Raw genomic sequence first — 15,298 nt, forward strand, 5'->3', positions numbered from 1 at the left:
CTAGTCAGGCCACGGAGAGCCTTCCCGTGCCCCGATGGACCCCAGCGCCCGGACCCTCGGCTGGCTTGCAGGCAGATGGGGGGGCTCCCACACCCCGGGGACTGCCAGACTAAGCTCAAGCCCCGAGCCTGGTCTTAGCTTCCGAACCCTAGCCAGCCTGGGCAGAGCATCCCCGGGCCCCGATGGGACCCCCTGTTCCCAGCGCCCGGACCCTCGGCAAGCTTGCAGGACGGGGGGCTTCTGCTCCCCCGGGGCCCGCCGGACAGAGCTCAAGCCCCGGGCCTGGTCTCAGCTTCCGAAACCTAGCCAGGCCGCGGAAAGCCTCCCCAGGCCCCAATAGACCCCCCCTTTCCCTAGCACCCGGACCCTCAGCTGGCTTGCAGGAGAGGGGGCTCCCACACCACGGGGCCTGCTAGACGGAGCTCAAGCCCCGGGCCCGGTCCCAGCTTCTAAACCCTAGCCAGGCCGGGGAGAGCCGCCCCAGGCCCCGATGGACCCTCTGTCCCCAGCGCCCGGACCCTCGGCTGGCTTGCAGGACGGGGGGCTCCAGTACCCCAAGGCCTGCTGGACGGAGCTCAAGCCCAGGGCCTGGTCCCAGCTTCCGAACTCTAGCCAGGCCGGGGAGAGTCTCCCCGGGCCCCGGTGGACACCCCTGGGTGGCGCGGGACATCCGCAAGTAGCTGCCATCCCAGACCGGGCCCAGGCGTCCCCTGCTCAGGGCTTTTCAGAGCTCTCCAGGGGCTCCAGCTCTGGCTCGGCCGCCCTTTCACACAGGGCCGGCCTCCTGCCTCTCCTCGCCCGGAGACAGCGGAGTTTGTTCGGCTAGCCGGCAGGCCGGCCACCAGGTCACCCAGCCCACAGGGCAATCTGGTCTCCCGGCCCGCAGGGCCATCTGGTCGCCCGGTCCGCAAGGCCATCAGGTCACCCTGCCCACAGGGCCATATGGTCACACAGACTGCAGGGCCATCCGGTCGCGCAGCCAGGTGACCAGATGGCCCAGGACGACCCAGCGCCTAGATGGCCGAGACAGCCAGACCCAGTCGCCCTTGCAGTCCGACGACGGCAAGGGTTGCCAGGCGCTCCGAGGCCGCTGCTCAGGAGGCTCCTTCCCCAGGTCTGCTCGCATCCCTGCTCGACTTGCGTGGGAGCAGTGGGAAGGGGGGCCCCGGCCAGCCGATGCATCTGGTCACCCTGCTGACCGCAAGGGATGGTGGCCCCCGTTCCCGCACCCTGGTGGGGCAGGGACGGGAGGGGGAGGCCCCCGTGCCGGAGGGCACGTCGTTCCTCCATCCGCGCTCCGGTCCCCAAGCGAACGGCTCTGAGCACCGGCCCCCAAGAGAGGACAGCTATCCCAGGCCAACCAAGGCTCCACGGCACTGCGGTATCGTCACGGTTTAGGGGGGATTCTGACTTAAAGGCGTTCAGTCATAATCTCACAGTTGGTAGCTTCGCCCCATTGGCTGCTCAGCCAAAAACATACACCAAATGTCTGAACCTGCGGTTCCTCTCGTACTGAGCAGGTTTATTATTGCAACAACACATTATCAGTAAGGTAAAACTAACCTGTCTCACGACGGTCTAAACCCACCTCACGTTCCCTATTAGTGGGGGAACAATCCAGCGCTTGGTGCCTTCACAATGATAGGAAGAGCCGACATCGAAGGATCAAAAAGCGACGTCGCTATGAACGCTTGGCCGCCACAAGTCAGTTATCCCTGCGGTAACTTTTCTGACGACACCTGCTTGAAACCCAAAAAGTCAGAAGGATCGTGAGGCCCCGCTTTTACAGTCTGTATTCATACTGAAAATTGAGATCAAGCAAGCTTTTGCCCTTCTGCTCCGCGGGAGGTTTCTGTCCTCCCTGAGCTTGCCTTAGGACACCTGCGTTATCGTTTGACAGGTGTACCGCCCCAGTCAAACTTCCCATGAAAAGAAAACATGCCATACCTTCATACCCACTTATCACCTACAGACGTAGCACTTTGATCAAGGACCATCTAGTCCACTGTAATTTTTCTACCACTCCAAACAGGCAGAACGAATGCAAGGGTTTCTTTCCCTGCCTTAGATGTAAGGCCTGTAAATTTAGTTGGAAGGTCACGGAGTACAAGATGGGAGGTCAGGGTCCCAGGAAGTGCAAGAAAATAAACAAACTGCTTAACTGCAATTTAGATTTCACCATTTACTGTCTAGAGTGTCCTTGTCCGAAAAGAAATATTGGCAGCACCATTCATCCCACTAAGAAAAGGATACTCGTAAATATGCGTGCTATTGCCAAGAAAGATCAGACCTACCCAGTGGCACGACATTTTGAGCAAGAACATAAAAGTAACCGTGATCTTCTGCGGTTCTTCTGTATAGATCAAGTTGTGAAAAAGGAAAGGGGAGGAGGCAGGGTTAAGGAACTGCGATGTCTGGAATCCAGATACATTATAGAACTGTCTACGAAAACCCCGCAAGGCCTGAATAATGAGGAAGAATTGTGGGTTCACATAGGGTAGGACTGGGATCTTCCCGCCTTGTAGTATACACACATATCTCTTTCTCTCTGCCCACTCTTACTGAGATTTACCGTACACTGTATATATTCTGCACTTGTCTGGTCATTTGGACGTAGGACTTTCTTAGGAATATACCCACCTTTGGACCTGATCAATTCTTTATGATTTAGGAGTATGAATGTAAGTCGATGACCATGTGATAGAGGAAGATATTCTCTTTACACTGTATATATATTCCGCACCTGAAAGTCTATATCAATTAGCAAAGGCTTAGGAGTATGCCCATCCAGGGCTTGATTGTTTTCCTGGGAGATGTATGTACACTTGGTTTTATACACTCCCCCTTTATCAATTTTCTACACTGTGTGCTTCAGAAGTATGAATTACAGTTGATGATTATGTGAAAGACGAAGATATTCTTTTTACACTGTATATATCCTGCACCAGAGAGTCTACATTTATTAGCAAAGGTAACGGAGAATGCCCATCCAGGGCTTGACTGTTCCCGTGGGAGATGGATGTGTTATTGATCTGATACACTCCGTTTTGATGAATTTTCAATATTGTGTGCTGGCATATGATTTTCCTGTCAGGACAGGATATGAAGATGTACAAATTTATTCTGAGGCACCGCCAATGTAGCTTCCACTATGATTGTTTATGTCGCCTCTTAGACTGTGATGAATTATTTCCGTTCTGCTAATGCACAATTAGTATAAATACATTGTTGATTTAATTCAGTATTTAAAAATGATGGCCCGCTTTATCACGATGTGATTAGTTACACACAGGCAGACGTGTGTTTAACTACATTTGTATTCAACTTAGTACTGTTAAAATGGCCGCCATGTATGTATATGCTGTGGATATGACTCTGCGGGACATTTCGCTTTTCATTGTCCATGACGATACACTCTTCCGGTTTGGTTAAATACGATATTGTTTGAATTGGTAACTGACATTGAGAAAGGCGTTGTTTGCCGAAACGTGTCTGTCAGTCTTTGTGCTGCTTGCCGAATAAACCCTTTACTATATTTTCCCTAACGAGTGCCTCTCAGTTTGTCCACAGAAGCGTGCATTATGTATTGTCATATAACGCGACTCACCATCGCCCTGGAGTGCACCTGGGACGCGTGGTGCAGTGCTGGGTGAACTTTAGTTGGATACTCTATATATACATATATATTTCCATGTATGCATAACTTTGCATAAATGGTCTATATATGAAAAGACAATTATGCTTTGATATACATTAGCTATGATATACATTAGCAAAGACATATTCACATCACCTATATTTACAGAGGCTCATCTCATTGGAACAGACGACGCAAAACCGCCTGCCTTACAGCTGAATCACTTCTCTAGGCAGTAGTGCTGCGTGAACGCGTAGGTGCTCTTTCACATTGCAGCACGGCATATCTTCTCCAGTGGGACGCCTGTAAACAGAGCAGCCGAGGTAGATACTGCCCTTGTGGAGGGCTCCTTTCCTCTTGTGGTGAGTGGTTTTCCTGCTTTGCTATGACAAAATTGTATGACGGCAGAAATCCACTTGCAATGGTAGCATTCGTGACTCCCGTACCTTCATGAGAGAATCCGTAAGAGACCAAGAGCTGATCAGATTTTCAGAATTGTTTGGTGGGATGGAGATAAAATTTGAGACAGCACTTAATGTCCAATGTGGGAAGAGACCTTTCAGCGGGAGATTCCGGATTTGGGAAAAAAAAAGTGCAAAGTATGATAGGTTCATTGAGATGAAATTGCGACGGAACCTTAGGAATGTACCTTGGGTTTGTTCTAAGATGCTCATAGTCATCAATGAAATGCAAGAATGGTTCCTGAAATGTAAAAGCTTGAATTTCGCAGACTTTTTCTAGTATATGGTAAAGCCAACAACAGAGCGACCTTCCACGTGAGAAATTTCCGATCTACCTTGTGAATGCTTGTGAGGAAATGGGGTTCTGTTGCAGTACCCCCCCCACCCCCACACACACATTTTATGCTTGGCTGTTGATGCAACTTTGACTGCAGAGTACTGGGTCCCTGGTTCCCAGTACCTGTGTTCTTTCCCAAAATCTGTACCACATGTGGCCCTTCAAGCCCTCTGTAAGTTCCTGGTAAATAGTACCTAGGGCACTGGGACTAAAGAGGGTCCACTAGGGACCTAGATCCTGCACACGGCCACTGCAGCATGCATGGCCTGGTGCAGACAAAACAACAAAGTCAATATGGCACACTGCCTGTATGCCTTGCCAACCAGCACTGCCTAAGGTATAGATAAGTCACCCCTCTAGCAAGGCCTTCCAGCCCTAAGGTAGGGTACAGCATACCACAGGTGTGGCCATGTCTGCATGATCAGATATGCCCCTACAATATTTAAGATATTGTAAGTGCCAGGGAAGCCATAAAGAGTACAAGCGCGGGAAAAACTCAACAACTCGAGTTTTTCAGCACCATGATGACGTCTCAGAACCCAGGAGTGTTTGGTACCAAACCACTCCTCTCAATAAACCCTCACTAATGCCAGTGTGGAATTTATTGTCCCATGTACTCAGAGGGCACCTCAGAGGTGCCCCCTGAAAACCTACCTACCCTGGTGTGGTCACAGACTGGCTGTAGGCAGCCTGCAACCACCAGACATGTTTCTGAACCCCTGGGTTGAGAGCCCCTGCTCTCTGGGTCCAGAAACAATGCACATCCTGGGCGAAGGTGTCATCACACTCTCCTGATTTCTTTCATACAAGGAAAAAACAGGAGTAGAATCCCATGCCTTGCTGAGAACAAGGAACCCTTTCTATTTCACCCTTGGCCAGCATTATTAGAGCTTCTTTCCTCAGTAAGTGAAGATGAAGTGGGTGCGCCCCTTTTGGAGGATTGTTTGGTGGTCTCTGCACAAACTCTAGGTTATGTCTGTAACATACTAAGTGCAACACCCATTTCTGATGTTATCTTCTTCCATTGGGGAGGTAGATGGAGATATTCGCACCCACATGGGTAGAAGGAGTGGACATAGCCGGTCCAGGTCACTGTTTAATGCCTGTATCGCGACCCTGGGAGAGTTGCTTCCGGCACAAGCCATGCTTGTTTTAGACTGCAGACAGTAGGTCTGATGGTAGGCGGGCCTATAACGAGATTGAGGTTCAAAATGCTGATGTCATTGAAAGCCCCCTCTGTAGGTAGAGAATTCCTCTTCCTCTAGCCCCCCCGAAAAGGCAACTTCTTGAACTGGAGAGTGCCAAGAGACCAAGCAGTGTTAGTGTCCGTTTTTATAGCCAATAAGGTGTCATCAATATGTTTTCCAAATGTTTGATTGTCATAGGCGATGTCAAAGATCTTTGATTGGACCTCCGGTCTAAAAGAGGTAGCCTTGAGCCATCCTTTGCGTCTCAAGACCGCTGCCCTGGACAACTGACGGAAACTTGTGGAGGCTATGTCAAGCGCATAGTCTATAACTTCTGAGAAAGTACGTTCGCCTTCCTGTAAAATCTTTTTTGCATCCGCCTTCCTGTCTTCAGGGATTAATTCGAGCAGACTGCTGACATAGTGGCCCAGGATCGCTAGTGAGTTGGCTGCTCGAAAGGTGATGCCTGACATGAGGGAGAATCTCTTCCCTATGTTGTCAAAAGTGCCTGCTTTCCTTGTCTGGCAGCGTGAAGATAGGAGCAGAGGTTTTTTTTGAGTGCCTTTGCGCTGCTTGTGAGATAACAGAGTCAGGCTTGGGATGACTGGTAAGGCAAGCGGGGAAACCATCTGTGGCTTTGTATTTTTTGTCCAGGTGAGGTGGTACTGGCGCTACCGTAGCCGGATTATGCAGGATCTTTATCCCCTCATCCCGGATATAGTCTATAATAGGGATGGCTCCGACAGACTTTCTGGCTTGCTCTTTAAAATCATGAAGAAAGCAGTTGGACTGCTTAACAGAAGTTGGAAGATGGAATTGTGCTGCATCTTGGTCCATCAGATTATGAAACCCCCAATGTCCTCTGGGGAAGAGTCTGAAAGATGAGGTGGTGAAGGAGACGGAGTAGGGATAAGGTAGTCATCCCATTTGTCCCTTGGATGTTGAGGGTCAGAGATCTTGCCTTCCTTCCTCTCATCCTCTGAGAACCTGGTGCGGTATTCAAAGCTGGTGACATCCTGGGCGTTATTGGCGGCGGGATATTCCTTGGCATGGCAAGAGAAGCAGGCTGAGGTGGTGCGAGTGGCTGCTCCTGTGGAGGTTCAGGAAATCTCCTCTTATAATCCTGCAGCATGGCCTGTAGATCTTGAACTAGTGAAATGGTCATCTGCATTTCATCCTATCTAGGCTGAGGATGCAGTGGTATTCTTAGTGGTCATATAATGAAGCCTAGGAGGGACATAGTATGATTGATAGTATCGCTGTTCGTCCTTATCGTCAGTATCTTCCTCCTGGTATTTCACCTGGTGCTCTGAAGGATTGTGTGCATCCCCAAAAGGCCGATCATCATCCGACACTTTAAGTCCAATAAATGACTAGGTAGTAAAGGCGAGACCTTGCTTGGAGAGGTCACTTCAGGCCTTAAAGCAGTCTTAGTTATCTTCATAATTTTAGTCTTCTTCGACAGTCCCGTGACAATGTGAATGTAAACTGGGGCAGCAACTGTAAGAATTCACTCGTTGACGGTGCCGTCATCAACGGTGCTGAAGTTGGTGGTGCTGCCGTTGTCAGTGCTATTATCGACAGTGTCTTTGTCAATGTTTGTTTTGTCGAGTTCAACTCCACAATCAATGTTGACTTACTGGAGATCACCTTGATTGACAAAATGCTGGATTGGTTATAGGTCAAGTTTGGTCCGTTTAAAAAAAGGACATAGATAGATTATTAAACTGACTTTGCATTGCTATTATAGCCAAGGACACTATTATACACTGCTTTCCTATGGTACTGTGGGACTCTCACTTCGACAATAGGGAATGATTCAAGCATGTGAATCTATGAAAGATCCAATACTGGAGAAACAATGGATCTGAGGTGTAGAATTTAATGTATCATGATCAGAACGCTTTTGACATGTAAGAGTCTCCCGCATTGCAATTAAAGTTCTCCATAAGAAGCGGAACAATACACGAGGTGTGAGAAATCTCATTCTTGGTGGATCCAAAGCCAACACTATTTATATTTTAAAAAAGTGGTTACAATAAGTTATGCAGACAACTGTGCTGGCAAGAATGACTGAAATATATTTTTTCCATCCTAACCTTTATTTACAACATCCTAGTGTATTGTATTCTACTCAATTTCACTTAACTTTATTCCTTCACAATATAACCCATTCTATCCTATTATTTGATTAATCAAATAGACACCCAAAGGTTTCGTGGAGTTACAACATACTACAGCCCTACACCATAATAAAAACTAAATCAACTTGTCAGGTAACCATTGGATTAAGCCCTTTCCTTTCCGAGAAAGCATATTGACTGAATCCAGCAGCATGCCCTGGGAAGCTTATTCCAAACAAGCATTGGCAAAGACAATAGGTTTTACCTAAGCAGAAGAATCAGCTTTGCCAATGTGTTTTAGTCATGTTTTACACGATCACAGGTGCTGTTGAGCATGAGTAAAAGTTGGTGGAGTGCAGTGAAGCAGAGGGGAGTGGAAGGGCATAGAGGGGAGTAGAGTGTTCTGACTTAAAGTGTCCGAGGTGAGTGTCATAGAGGGTGTGGAGTAGTTTGGAGTATGCATGGTTTAGTAGTGCACTGCCATTTCAGATAACACATTTTCAATTGAAATGACCATTACATTTGCAGAGATATAGTTTTGCTGATAAAAGCATACAACGTATAAATGATAGTGTGGAAATGTCATCACCTAGTGTATTGATTTGCTTTGATCGTATTAAAATATTTGTTTCCATCACACTTCAGAATTCCCCAAAAAGGTGCTTTATTTGTGCTTTCCTAATTCTGATATAGATTTTGAAATATCTGCACAGTTATTTTACAGACATTTATATTTTGTGTGTGCTAGAAAAAAGCCTTTCTTTTTACTGAAAGATTGTCAGATGAATCTCCTCACTTTGAAATCAGAGAAAGAAAACACCAAGCTCCCTCGGAAGACGGAGCCTGAAATTTGACCTCGGTCTTTGAATGCACAGCAAATGTGACAAGATAAGAACAATATTTATAGGCCTGTTTACAGAAAGCGAGCACTCATGGAAGAATGCTGTGCTATGCTGCATGGGAGGGACAAACTAAATTTGGACATTCTAAATCGAAGCCAACAAACAGAAAGCAAGCAACTGTGAGTTACAAAACACAAAGCCACTGGTAAGCAATGGGCCAAATGCATTTTCCAGGGAAGCTTTCCGAATGTCCCCAAGTTGTCATTAGCAAACCAAAGAGATAGAAAAACTTGACATTGTGTTCTGATGTCCCGCTGAAAGAAGCAATGGATCAGGATTGGTGTTAAACAGGTTGTGCGTGGTGGGCTTATAGCATTGACTAGCTTCAGCAAAATCCTCCCTGCATTTCTACTCCAGTAACCACTGAGCCTCAGACTGCATGGTCATGACTGGGGACAGTGGAACTTCCTAAGGCAGTGGGTGAGGTGATGGCACTGGGGAAGAACGTGCCAGAGTCTGAGTAAGTGGAACCAGCAGGGGCCCGGGCACCAGAACACCTTCATACAGTGCAAGGAGAGGTTCCAGAGGGATACCAAGTGGAGGGAGGAGCTGCCAGCGAACCCCAGAGCAGACTGTAGTTCCTTCCCTAAAAGTGCATTCAGTGACCCAGACTCAGCACTTTTGATTTTATGCCAGCATTTCACATAGGCGCCTTTATGGGCAATTTCTAATCTTATTTGGGCTGGCAAAGTATATTTAGGTAGATTGAATATCATTCTTAATGCTCTTGAAACTATACCATCCAGCGTGCCCGCATCCCTTCCCCTCAGACACTCGCTCCCAAAAGTGATGGTTGGCATGAGCTTTGCTTGGATTACCTGGAGCAGTGGCATAAGGCCCGGGCCGGTAGTTTTGTGTTTGAGGTTTTTTAATGCTACAGCCATTAAGTTTTCTCTTCTCTTGATGGCCTCTTTTTGTGCCGTAAACGTGCTTTTGTTGTCTATTATAACCCCCAGGTATTTGTATTCTTCAACTACTTCTAATGGTTGACCTGCCAGATGCCAGCAACAGCTAGACGTCTCCTTTTTTTTAATTTAATCGCATCACTTTAGACTTGTCTAAGTTGATGCTTAGACCATTATTACAGAGATGTTTTGGGTGGTGTCTAGTAGATGTTGAAGACCAATCGGAGTTCGGCTGATCAGTACAAGGTTGTCAGCATAGAGTAGATTGGAGAGGGCAAGTCCACCCATCCTTGGGGCGTGTGAGTTACAATTGTCCAACTCTGTAGATCAGTTTGCCGTGAAGAGGTTGAACAAAGTCGGGGCCAGCACGCACCTTTGTTTCAGCCCCTTTGTAATTGGTATTTTTCTGGACAGGCAGTCGCCAATTCCAAGCTTCATTTGGACCCAAATGTCGGTATGTAAAAGGATCAGCTGATTCAGAAAAGCAGATGGTATATTTACTTTGGTGAGTTTAACCCACAGCTTCTATCTATGTTATCAAAGGCCGATGATTTTTCAATTAAACACACGTGGAGTGACAGTTTTGAGGCTTTTACAGCATCTATTAGGAGGGAGAGGGCAAGTATGTTCATAGTAGTTCCCATGCCCTTGCAGAATTCCGTCTGGTTAAGGGGAATAACCGATTTTCCGGTTGCCCAATCTAAGTTTTCTACGAGAAGGCCGGCTTAGTATTAAGCATCGTTATCTATTAATGCTACCAGCCTGTAGCTTTTTGCTTCATTCTTATTGCCGCTCTTGTATATTGGGGATATAATAGACCCCCTCCAAGAAGCCGAAGTTCTTACTGCTCCCAAGATCTGTTCAAAGAGTGGTATTAATACTGGCGCCCAGTAGACCGGGTCTTGTTTAAACAGGATCAGAGGGATCCCGTTCGTGCCTGGCGTGCCCTCCAGCCTGGCTTTTACTATCCTGTTTCTAATCTGGTTGGCCATAAATACGAAAGAAGTGTTTGCCAATGGTTTGTTTTGGTCAGGCGATTTATCCCCAGATGTGTGACTGTGTCTGGGCTTCCCATTCGCGAATCCTTCAGATTCTGTGTTGAAGTGATGCCATAGGTAAGATACCCAGGCTTCTTCCGTTAAATGTGAATTGACTCCGTGAGCACTTGGGTTCTGAAAGCTGTTTATCGTGCGCCAGAAACTTGCACTGTTCTTAGTTTTTGAGTCGTGAAGAGCTTGGCCCACAACTTCTCCTCCGCTTCCCTTTTTATTTGCCAGATTATTGTTTATTTTTAATTGTATTAGCTGGCTCCTTCTGGATGACAAGGTCTGGGCCGATTCTCCGGAGCTTGCGTAATGTTCTGTTTATTGTTTTCTTGAGTTTCCTTAAATGGAAGTTTTGCAAGGTGGGAGCTGGTTGATTGGTTTATTTGACAGTAGAGGAGAAATCCGTTTTTGGAGGTTCTCTTGATGATGAGTAAAGACCTTCCCTTCCCGAGTGTGTTTCTCCTAACTTTTTGATAAAAAGTCCCCAACATATATCAGCACATTTGTATCTGCACCCTTGTATTCATCCCAAAGTGTCTTTGCCAAGGCCAGCAATCTTCCTGGTTGGCGAGTTTTACATGTTATCCTTCTGTAATTGACTGCATAAATATCACTAGGGTTCTCCACTGGCTGAGTTAGTGTTGTGCCTTGTAGTTCATTGTGATTTCTTGTGGTAAGTGGTCACTTTGTTCTCATGTACCTATCTGAAATTATGCGATTTCACTGATCAGAGGTAAGGATACAAAGGTATAATCTATTAACGTGCGGACGGATGCATTGTAAAATGTCGCCACCAGAGGTTGGCCTTTAGAGAAACGCCTGTTTAGTGTACAGAAGCTCAAATATTTCATAGCCCTTATAAATTTCTTAGCTAGCCTGGATTGCTTTCTCTAGTTACATTCTTCCTGTTGGGGGATGTTCCATGCCAAAAATTGTTCTTTCAGTAATTCTTCTCTTTCTCGGGCCCCATTAGATGCCTGTTAAAATCGCCTGTTACCATGAAATTAGATGTCAATTCTTCTGATAGTAGTCTTGTTATTTCAGATCCCAAGAGTTTAACTCTATTGATTTGGTCACGTGGGTGGGGGTATATATTTAACAATATTAGTTGTTGCTTGTTGATGCCACCTCCCATGTCCACTCTGACTGACTTTATTGCGTTTGTTGGAGTGGTCTTGAAATCCACATCCTTGAGCACATTTATGCTCTTGATTGAGGAGTAGATTGTAAGTCCTCCTTTTAGGTGCCCAAATTTGGCGCTTTTTAGCGCTGGCAGATGGTGGGTTTTGAAACCATGCAAATGGAACGGTTGATCTAGCCAGGTTTCTTGTAAGAGGATAAGGTCCAAATTTTGGAAATATAGGAGCTCTGAATCCATTATTTTGTTTCCGAGGCCACTTATATTCCAGGAGCAAAGTCGTAGCTGAAGATTATCTGCTGGGTGTTGTTTTGCTCCTTGTCAGGTGTTCTTGCTCGGTGGGTTTATTGTCCAAGCTAGCCAGGTCCAGTCACCTTATCTGGTGACTGCGTTCCAATCTTGAATCTGTCTGCGATGCATCCATGCTGCATGCCCCTTTAAGCACAGATTGTGTCTTCCTCCTGGAATGTGAGGTGTGGGGGGTTTCCTGCTCGTCTAGTTGGTGGCAGGGGTTCCAGGTAGCCCGTTTTTTGATGGAGCTTTATTTTAATTCCCCAAGCATTTAGTTGGTCTTCCTCTTCTACAATCCTCTTTGCTATTTCGCATGAGGCCCAGGTTGCCTTTGTTACATCATGGTCCGAGTTGTTTGAAATCTTTTAACTCAATTCTTTCCAGGTCATGAAATCTTCTATCTGCCAAGCTGCTGATTGATGTAAGTAATCGTAAGATGTACCCTGTATTGAGAATGTCCCCCTAGCCTCTGGACTTGTACTAAGGAATGAACAAGATAGTTTGAGTTTTAGGCTGTGGCTGGTGATGTCACATGGAAAATTTGCTTGAGGGGTCTGTTCCTCCTGAATGTGTGGACTTGGGTAGTTAACTTGAGCTCCTTGTCCCTCCATATTGGGGGGGGGGGGTTGGTTGGTTTCGTTGTAAATACTGGTGCTACATTTCTTGTATTAATTGAAGTATCAGAGGTGTCGCTATTTACGGTCTTTGGAACCCCTTCTGTTGCTTTGGGGGTAAGATCAACCAAATCGTTTTCACCTCTTTTCCCTTCGGGTTCTGAGCCCACTGCGGTCATTGTGTCTGGTTGTCTGAAGTTGTGTTCCCCATTTGGGGTTGTTGGTCCACAGATTGCCATCTGGATTGGGCTTTTTTTGATTGGGGTTTCGATGGCAGTTTGAAAATAAGAAGTTCTGTCCTCCTTCCTCTTTCTTGCCTTCCTCCTCTGTTTCTGGCTAGGTTTTATTTCCCCTTTTCCTGCATCATCAGGCTGCTCTGGCATGCATGGGCCCGTTCTGATTGATCGCTCTCCCACAAATTGCAGTAGATGACCTGTGGACTCTAGATCTTTGGTATGTGCACTGGCCTTCTGATGGCGATTGTGTCCTAATCCCACTTGTATGCTGGCCCTCTCCCCTTGATCCTTTGGCATGTGCTGTTATCGTCCTCCTGCGTGGAATCAGGGGTGTAGGAGGCTACCAACTGTTCCCATTCTTGCATTGTAAGGAATGAGGTATTAATTGCTTCGCCATTTGAACCTTCTATGTGTATCTTTTGACATTCGCTGTTGTTAATTACGGGCCAACTTGTGAGTTGGTGCGTAGCTGTAACCAAGTTGTTTGGACTGCCTGCCTTATCGTGCTACAGATCCAACTTAATGTCGCTCCCCGATACCTTGGACAGGACAAATAAGGGTGTGCAGGTCTTCCCGATCTGTCTGGTAGCCAGTTTTTGTTGCTTTGGTGGATGAGGTACAGTCTACCATTACCAGAGCCAAGCATTGGGAGGAGTCTTTCTTCCATCACTGAAATTTTCTTTTGTTGATTATCGGTGTGGCAGTCTGCATTTCCCTCTTGGATCTCATATGGTTTCTCTCTCAGTGGTTCGTACCTCCATGTGCAATTTGTCGCACGTTTGTTTGGACCTATACTGGTCCGGCTGGAGTGCACCTCTATTTGTGCGCTGTCAGTCCGATTGATCGGTTGTTCTTGACGCTCACTAGTTCCTTTTCTCCCCTGGGTTGTATGCCTTAGGCCCTTGCTTTCAGCGTGTTCAAATGATGGGTAGGAGGAGCTGCTATTTGGATGATAATTCACAGGCGGAGTCCAAATGCTCTTACCCTTCAACTTAGTTTTTAGAGAATTTCCGAGATCTGATCTCCGTATGCTCTTGTTCCAGCCCCTGCCTATTACCAGATGCCGAAGCTCCTGCTAGACCACGGGTGACTGCCCCGCAGGCACTGGAACACCCTGCACGAGATAGCTGTACTCCTTTCATTGTATTTATGACAAGCGTGTACTTGGTAATATACATTCACCTTACCTTAACATGCAGATACATCTAAGAATCAGAACCTGTTTGCAAAGCTTCTGTGACCACTACTTGTAGACAAATCATGACAAAAGAAAAACTATGAAGTAAACTAAAATCTCATTGAATTTTAATGAGAGGGGTTTAAATGTGAACTACGATGACGTCTTGAAGACATGGGTAGACTAAAGGAAACAGAAGAGTATTCAAATTCAGAAACATTAGATCCACAAAACTCTGATAACTTATGTTCTTTAAACTACAGCATTAGAGCACAACCTGAGTGAAACAAAGTCAATGGAGGAACCAACACCCTGGCTTTCTGAAGCAAGCACTGGCAAAGCCAATAGGTCGCGCCTATGCAAGCGCTATTAGCTTTGCGAATACTTTAGCAATGTTGTACACCAGAGTGGCTGCTGTTCAGCATGGCTAAAAGTTAGTGGGGTAAAGGAGAGTGTTGTGGAGTGGCATACAGAAGAGTAGAGTGGAGTGTCATGGGGTAGCGTACAGTATTGTAGAGAGAGAGCAGAGTGTCGTAGAGTGGATGGGCGTAAAGATGAGTGGTGCAGAGTGGAGTACAATGGTAGAGTGGAATGCCGTAGAGTGGGGTGGCACAGAATATCGGAGTGGTATAGAGGGTGTTGCATAGAGTGAAATGGAGTGTTGTAGTGGAGTGGCATAGAGGGAAGTAGTGTGTCATAGAATTGAGTGGCATATAGGGAGTTGCATAGAGTTGATTAGTGCATTAAAATGGCTTAGAGTGTCAGTGGAGCAGAGATTAATGGAGTAGAGGATCACAGACCGGAGTATCGTGGAGTGTCAGTGGCCTAGGGTGAAGCGCAGTAAAGTACAGTGATGCACATTAAAGTGCATTGGTTTTGAGTAAAGTGGTGTAGAGTGCATTGGCATAGAGTTGAGCAGTGCACAGTACACCACAGTGGCGTAAATTGCAGTGTCGTAGATTGGAGCAGAATATAGTGGCATAGAGTAAAGTGGCATAGAATGGTGCGGCGCAGGGGAGAGTGCAGTCATGCAGAGTAGAGTGTCAGAGTGCAGGGCCAGAGTGGTGGAGGGTCGTAGAGTGGTGCAGGGTCATAGAAGGGTACATGGTCGTAGAGTACAGTGGCATATAGTACAATGTAGCAGAGTATAGTGACAAAGTGCAGTAGTACAAAGTAGCTGGTATAGGTGAAGTGGTGTATGGTGCACTGCTTTTGAGCAAAGTGGTGTAGAGTGCATTGGCATG

The 15,298-nt window shown here is 46.6% G+C and overlaps 1 pseudogene; it reads right to left on the reverse strand.

The window, feature by feature from the left end:
- Positions 1–1,377: 1,377 nt before the first annotated feature.
- LOC146772672 (28S ribosomal RNA) lies at positions 1,378–1,965 on the reverse strand (annotated as a pseudogene; the record flags this gene model as incomplete).
- Between the last annotated feature and the right edge of the window lie 13,333 nt (positions 1,966–15,298).

The sequence above is a fragment of the Triturus cristatus genome, chromosome 12 (genome assembly GCF_964204655.1).
Source record: "Triturus cristatus chromosome 12, aTriCri1.1, whole genome shotgun sequence".
Classification (NCBI taxonomy): domain Eukaryota; kingdom Metazoa; phylum Chordata; class Amphibia; order Caudata; family Salamandridae; genus Triturus; species Triturus cristatus.